Below are 7619 nucleotides of genomic sequence, written 5' to 3' on the forward strand. Positions count from 1 at the left end.
AACTCTAAACTAAAACTCTTAACTAAAACTATACTAAACCAAAACTCTAACTAAAACTCTACGATATGACTCTAAGCTAAAACTCTAACCTCTAAACTAAAACTCTTACCTAAAACTAAACTACAACTCTAAACTAAAACTAAACTGTAACTTTAAGCTAAAACTCTTAACTAAACTAAACTATAACTCTAACTAAAACTCTAAGCTAAGACTCTAGGCTAAAATTCTAAACTAAAACTCTTAACTAAAACTAAACTATAACTCTAAGCTAAAACTCTTAACTGAAACTAAACTAAACAATAACTCTAGCTAAAACTCTAAGCTAAGACTCTAAACTAAAACTCTAAACTATAACTATGAACAAAAACTAAACTATAACTCTAAACTAAGCTAAACTTCACAATTGCTATAACTAAAAATATTAGCTAAGACCCTAACCTAAAACTCTAAACTATTGTTCTTAACTTAAACAAAGCTACAACTCTAAACTAAAACTCTTTATTACGAATCAAATACGCTGTATATCCAACTAAAACTTTGATCTATGACTTGTAACTAAAACTCTAAATTGAATCTCCTAACTAAAACTAAACTACAACTCTAAACTAAACCTCTTAACTAATATTAAACTACAACTCTAAAGTAATACTCTTAACTGATACTTAACTAAACTAAAAGTGTAACGAAAAAGTCTAAGCTAAGACTCTAGGGTAAAACTCTAAACTAAAACTCTTAGCTAAAACTAAGCTAGAAGTAAAAAAAAAACACATAATTAAAACTAAAATGAAATATGACTCTAACTAAAACTCTAAGTACTGAGACTCTAACTTGAAACTCTAGACTCTGAACTACAACTAAACTAAACTATAACTCTAACTAAAACTGTAAGCTAATACCAAACTAAAACTCTTGACTAAAACTAAACAACAACTCTAAACTAAAACTTAACTAAAACTAAACTAAACTACAACCCTACTACAACTCTAACTAAAACTCTAAGCTAAGACTCTAAGATAACACTCTAAACTCTAAAACTCTAAACTAAAACTAAACTATAACTCTAAACTAAAACTCTTAAATAAAACTAAACTAAACTATAACTCTAACTAAAACTCTAAGCTAAGACTCTAAACTAAAACTCTAAACTAAAACTCTTAACTAAAACTAAACTACAACGTTAAAGTATAACTTTAGGTTAAAACTCTAAACTACAACTCTATACTAAATACTCCAGACTAAACTATAACTCTAACTAAAAGTCTAAGCTAAGAATCTAAACTAAATCTCCTAACTAAAACTAAACTAAACTATAACTCTAACTCTAAGCTAAGACTCAAAACTAAAACTCTATACTCTAAACTAAAACTCTTAACTAAAAATAAACTAAAAAAATAACTCTAACTATAACTCTGAACTAAAACTAAACTATAGGTAAAAAGAAACTCCTTCCTAGAACTAAACTAAACTATAACTCTAACTAAAACTAAGCTAATTGGGCTAAAGAAAACACCGGAAAAAAGTTGGATAATTTCTAAGTCTAAAAAAAAGTATAAAAAATGGAGGGGAGGGGGCCCAAAAAGTTGGAGGGGGGCCTTGTGTCTCAAGTGCACAAAAAGAAAGAGTATTAAAAAAATGGGGGGGGGGGAGTTTGGGGGGAGGGGGAGCCCTTCTGTGTCTCAAGCGCGCGAAAAAAGTGTAAGAAAAAATGGGGGGAGCGGGCCCAAAAAGTTGGGGGAGATGGTCCCTTGGGGGGCCCAGGGGGAGGGGGCCCTTCTGTGTCTCAAGTGCGCAAAAAAAAGTATTAAAAAAATAGGGGGGAGGCCAAACAATTGCGTGGAGGGGGGGCCTTGGGGGTTGGGGATCTTACAACACTGTTCAAATAGAACTTGTGCATTATAACGACCACAGAGTTTCACCCCAAATCATCTTTTAAAATGTCTCAAACTGTTTCGAGATCCTGTCCCGTTAGATTCTCGATAATCCAGCAATTGTTGTCGAACTTATGTCTACATCCAAGAAACATCCAGCAATTGTTGTTGGACTTATGTCTACATCCAAGGAAACAACAAACAAATTGACCAACACTCATAATCATCAAACAACCATCAACAAACAGAACAGAAACCATCATATAACTATGAAAAACAACATCAAACAGAACAGAACATGAAACCATCATATAACCATGAAAAACAACAAACAGGCCTAGAATGAGATATGTCATATTGTACTCGTAGATTTCTTCCTCGTTAGGGGTCAATTATCTTGTACTCGTAGGAGTAATACCTCGCTCCCAACTCACTTACACTCTTTTTATTTATTTAAATTTTAAGAGCAGAAGTAGTAATAGTAGTAGCCCTGAAAGCTTCAACTTAATACCCTCCAGTCCTTCTCGAGATATTGCTAAGGTGTCTTGTTGGCAACCATACGCACAGTGCCCTTCGGTTTAGTTTTAGCAACATTTCGTTTTGAACCATAATAGGCAAGTTGCATAGCTTTTGGGTCGATATACTCAATATCCCTGGAGACATAGTTAGATAACCGCTTTTTTATACTGAACGAAACGATTGTCTAAAAATTTTGGTTGGATGTGTTTGGAAAATGAATGGGCTTGGAAGGAAAGCGGCTTGCCCTCCAATTACTTTTGACTGTTAAAAAAGACACTAGAACTTTTAATTTCTAATCGAATTAGATCCTTTAAAAGTTGAACTTATATTGCTAGCTATTATAGACTGGTGCTGCCTATGATACTGCTCATATGCCCTTCTAAAAACCCGCATACATACAGTTTTTTTGTTTAGTTGAAACTCCCCCTAAACGTTCCCTAAATTTTTCGCCTTAATATCCTTTGCGTCATTACTTACAGTAACTGCAGTAGCAATATAAATAGTGTATACATAGTGCATTCTGTCTAGTTCAAAATCTGCCTCAACATACCCTTAAGGGTCTAACTTAATAAAGTAAGCCACTCTTGAGATACCTCTTTGGCACCTTTTTGAAAATTTACATCCTCATAGTTCGTTTTGATTTAATTCAACATTTGCCTAGATATTCCTTTAAAGCTTCATCCTTGTATTCTTAGCTTGCGTAGTAGCAACAGTTGTAGTAGCAGTAGTTGCGTTAGTAGCATTATGCGCGTAGCACTTTTGGTTTCTTCAATGTCCCCTTCATCACACGCTGAAAGTTTCAATTTAATACCATCAACCGTTCCTGGAGCACTGCTTCAGGCAATGTTTCGTCCTCTTGACCACCTGTGTGGGCATAGTCTGTTTCGATTTATTTCAATATAGTTACAATATTCCTCAAATTTTTCGCCTTGATACCCTAAGCTTTAGTAGCAGTAGTTGTAGTACCAGCAGTTTTTATTAGTAGCAGTAGAAGTAGTAGCAGCAGAATTCATAGTAGTAGCTTTAGTAATAGTAGAAGTAGTAATAATAGTAGCAGTAATAGTAGCAGTAGCAGCAGTAGTATGAGTAGAAGAAGTAGCAATAGGATAATCTTTTAGTTAGTTCAACATCCCCCACAGCAAACCCTGTAAGTTTCAGCTTCACACATCAAACTATTCCTAAGATATTGCTGATACGTCCTTTTGAAAATCTGCATGAAGACGGCATGTTGTGATTCAGCTCACCTATCCCCTCAAAATTCTCTAATAATTTCACCTTTTTACTCTTAGGTATAGTTGTAATAGTAGTCGCAGTAGTAATATTGTTATTATTAGTTGTAGTATTAATAGTAATAGCATAAGTAATAGTAGCAGCAGTTTTAACATATTGCCTTTTGATCAGTTGAACACCCTTCTTATCAAGTCCTGGAAGTTTCAACTTAATCAAACAGTTCGTGGTAACGAACTGTAAGTAAGGAGCGACCCGGCTCAATGGTAACCGAAACTCTAAAAAACGGGATTTTGATACCAATAGATACATCAAAAGAATCAGATTTTAATTCTGATTTCAAATATATAAGTTTCATTAAGTTTAGTCAAACCCATCAAAAGTTACGTGCCTGAGAAAATTTGGCTGATTTTCGAAAAAAGGGGGAAAGACCCCCTAAAAATTATAGAACCTTAATGAAAAACACACCATCATATTCAGCGTATCAGAGAACCCTACTGTAGAGGTTTCAAGCTCCTATCTACGAAAATGTGGAATTTTCCATTTTTTGCCAGAAGAAAGATCACGGATGCGTGTTTATTTGTTTGTTTGTTTGTTTGTTTGTTTGTTTTGTTTTTTTTTTTCCCAGGGGTGATCTTATCGACCCAGTGGTCCTACAATATCGCGGGATAACTCAGTGGAACGAAAATTTAAAGTTCTACTGCCCTTTTTAAGTGACCAAAAAAAATGGAGGGCAACTAAGCCCCCTACTACGCTCATTATTTCCCAAAGTCACCTGATTAAAATTTTGAGATACCCAATTTGCTTAGCATGGTCAAAAGTATGATAAAAATGTCTTTTAGGATGACTTGATCCCCCAAAGTCCCCAGGGGAGGGCTGAAAGTTATGAACTTTACTCAATGTTAACATATAGTATTGGTTATTGGGAAGTATACAGACTTTTTCAGAGGAGATTTTTTCTGGTAGGTGGGGGAAGGAGAGGGTCGGGGGCTATATGGAAGGATCTTTCCATGAAGGAAGTTTTCATGGGGGAAGGGACATTGCTATGAAGCGGGCGCCGGATTTCCCAGCATTATTAAAGAAAAAGATCAGGAATTAAATAAAAAAAACAAGTTTTTCAACTGATCAACTGATTGTGATTAAGAGGTCATTTTTCAAGAACTGGAAAAAATTCGAACATAGTTTAAAGAGCAGGGTATTGACTAGGGGGCGAACCCTCTAATATCCGTGTTAACAATTTATGAATATATAAGTTCGTGACGTAAGTTAATTCTAAGTTACGTATATTTATTACTAATAAAAACGTTCGTAAATAAAATTAAACAAGTTTCGTGAAAGCCATTTAACCAAATATAATATGCAAATTTTGTTTTAATTATTCATGTACGGTGAGCCAAAATCAAAACCTGCATTAATTCAAAAACGTTCAAAAATTAAATAAAAAAAACAAGTTTTTTTAACTGAAAGTAAGGAACGACGTTAAAACTTAAAACGAACAGAAATTATTCCGTATATGAAGGGGCTGTCCCCTCCTCAACGCCTCGCTCTTTACGCTAAAGTTTGACTTTCTCACAACTCTATTTTTTTAAACAATAAAAAAACTTTAGCGTAAAGAGCGAGGCGTTGAGGAGGGGACAGCCCCCTTCATATACGGAATAATTTCTGTTCGTTTTAAGTTTTAACGTCGTTCCTTACTTTCAGTTAAAAAAACTTGTTTTTTTTATTTAATACAATTAGCCGCTGCTATGACATTGCTGATAAGTCCTTTTGATAACCTGTATATTCATATATTCTTTGATAATTTTCATCTTAATGCTCTTAGCCTTACAAATAGCTGTTATAGACGTAGTGGTGGTAGTAATATTAGTAGTAGCTTGCACATATTGTCTTTCGGTCAATTGATCTTCCCTTTTAAGCATTCTCTGAAAGTTTCAACTTAATACCCAAAACCATTCTTGAGATTTTGGTTGCCTTCAAATCACATTTGACTCTTAAAAAGGGCACCATGTCCGTCAATCGCCAATAAAATGAGCCCCATCTGAAGTTATGCGACCACCCATTCCATTAAAACCTTGTATCCTCCAGGGCAAAACTTACAACCCTTTCCCCAGGGTTCTGGTGGGTTGTTTCAACCTTGAAGGTATTGTTATGTGTCCTTTGGACTATTTTGATCAGAATGGCTATCTCGCAATTTTAATCAGATGCGTTTGTGGAAAATAGGGCGTCGGGGGGGGGGGGGGGCTAGCTTTCCTCCATCACTTTTGAATCTTAAAAGGAAACTATAACTTTCAATTTCCAATTAAATGACTATCCTCTAAAGTATATACGACCACCCATTCCGTAAAAAGCTTATATGCCTTCGCGGCAAAACTTGCAACCCATGCCCCTAGGTTCTCAAGCACTATTTCAACCCCGAAGGCCTTTTTTATATGATCTTTGGATTATTTTGAACAAAATGGTTAACTCAAAAATTATATTGGATGCATTCCAGGAAAAGAGGAGGTTTTTTTTTGGGGGGGGGACTAGTTGCCCTTCGATCACTTTTGACTATTAAAAAGGCCAATAGCACTTCTGATTTCCAATCTAATGAGCCCCCTCCAAAATTTGTCCGACCACCTCTTCATTATACCAAAACATTGTAGGTGTGGGGGGATTGTCATCCTCAAAGACACAGCTACTAGACCTTTCAACTGCTCTGAACAAAATGGCTCTCAATTTTTATTGGATATTTTTGGGGAAATGATCGGCTTGGTTGGAGAGGGGGGGTTGGTTGCCCTCCGATCACTTTTGATTATTAAAAAGGGCACTAGAACTTTCAATTTCCAATCGAATAAGTCCCTTCCAAGTTTCTACGGTAGCTCCTTCTATACAAAGTGCCCTGGTCAGGAAAGTAATGCTTTGTCCCGACAACGCTCTTTACTTAAGCAGCGCTATTGCGCCGACCCTTTCAGTAATTACTTTTTTTAATTTTAGTACATTACACACCGAAGTATTTATTCAAAAGTCTTCTGATTTAAAATTAAGACTAAATTAGCTTTTAATGCGTTTATTTTTAGCTTGAGCACCCTTAATCCAGCCAAAAAAAGGAAAAAAATACAGGCGATAACCGTTGCCTGCAACAACAGTTGCCGCTTCAATGAGCCAAATTTAAGAAAAAACATACAAAGAAATTTAACTGGCCTTAAACATTGAAAAAGAAAAATTTTTGCAATGAAGCTATGTCGTGGGAGCCGCAGCTATCTTCAATTCCCCCCTGAAGTTTAAAAGGAGTATAATCTCATTATTGAGAACTAGCAGTCACTATCAGGCATGAACAGTCATTGTGAGAAATATAAGGGGTCTCAGAACGTCTTAAGAAAGTATCAAATTACAGAGACGCCTCCATTGTATCTACTGTACGCTCCTTTAATCCGATAGTAGTGGGGCTGAAAATTTGAACAGCATCTAAGAAAAAAACGCTTCCTTCCGTCTCAGCAGGGGTAAACTATCTATGAGGGTGGATGGGATTTTAAGAAATGTTTTAGTTTTGGTCAGCTTCTATAGTCCCCTCTTTAGAATTTGGGATTTTTCTAAGGCTTGCAATAAGCTTAATTTTTTCTGTTTCAAAGAGGAAAGGGTCAGATTTTAAGGAGACCAAAATCCAAAACTTTTATTTGGCTGTCAGAAAAGATAGAAGGGCCCGGGGTTGACCCATTGCTAACATAATTGTGACAAGAATGTGATATTAGGAACTTCTCCCCCCCCCATCCGTTGGTCTGGTAATCTTATGAAAATACTTTTTTTATTTTCTTACTATTTCAGTAGTTTAGATTCGCTAGGTATTTTAGAACATAATATACCTTCCATTATCGAAATTCTTGACTAATAAGCTGGGCAAAAGCTGTGTGGTCCTAAGACATGCTGAGATGAATTGCGTTATTTTCCCTGGAATTGTTATGCAACAACTATTAATCCTAAAGATCGAAACCATGGAACATAATTGAGGCTGGAAATGGGAAGAGGGTG

This window comes from Artemia sp. Qi Xiang Cuo, chromosome 4 (assembly GCF_049724085.1).
Source record: "Artemia sp. Qi Xiang Cuo chromosome 4, ASM4972408v1, whole genome shotgun sequence".
Classification (NCBI taxonomy): domain Eukaryota; kingdom Metazoa; phylum Arthropoda; class Branchiopoda; order Anostraca; family Artemiidae; genus Artemia; species Artemia sp. Qi Xiang Cuo.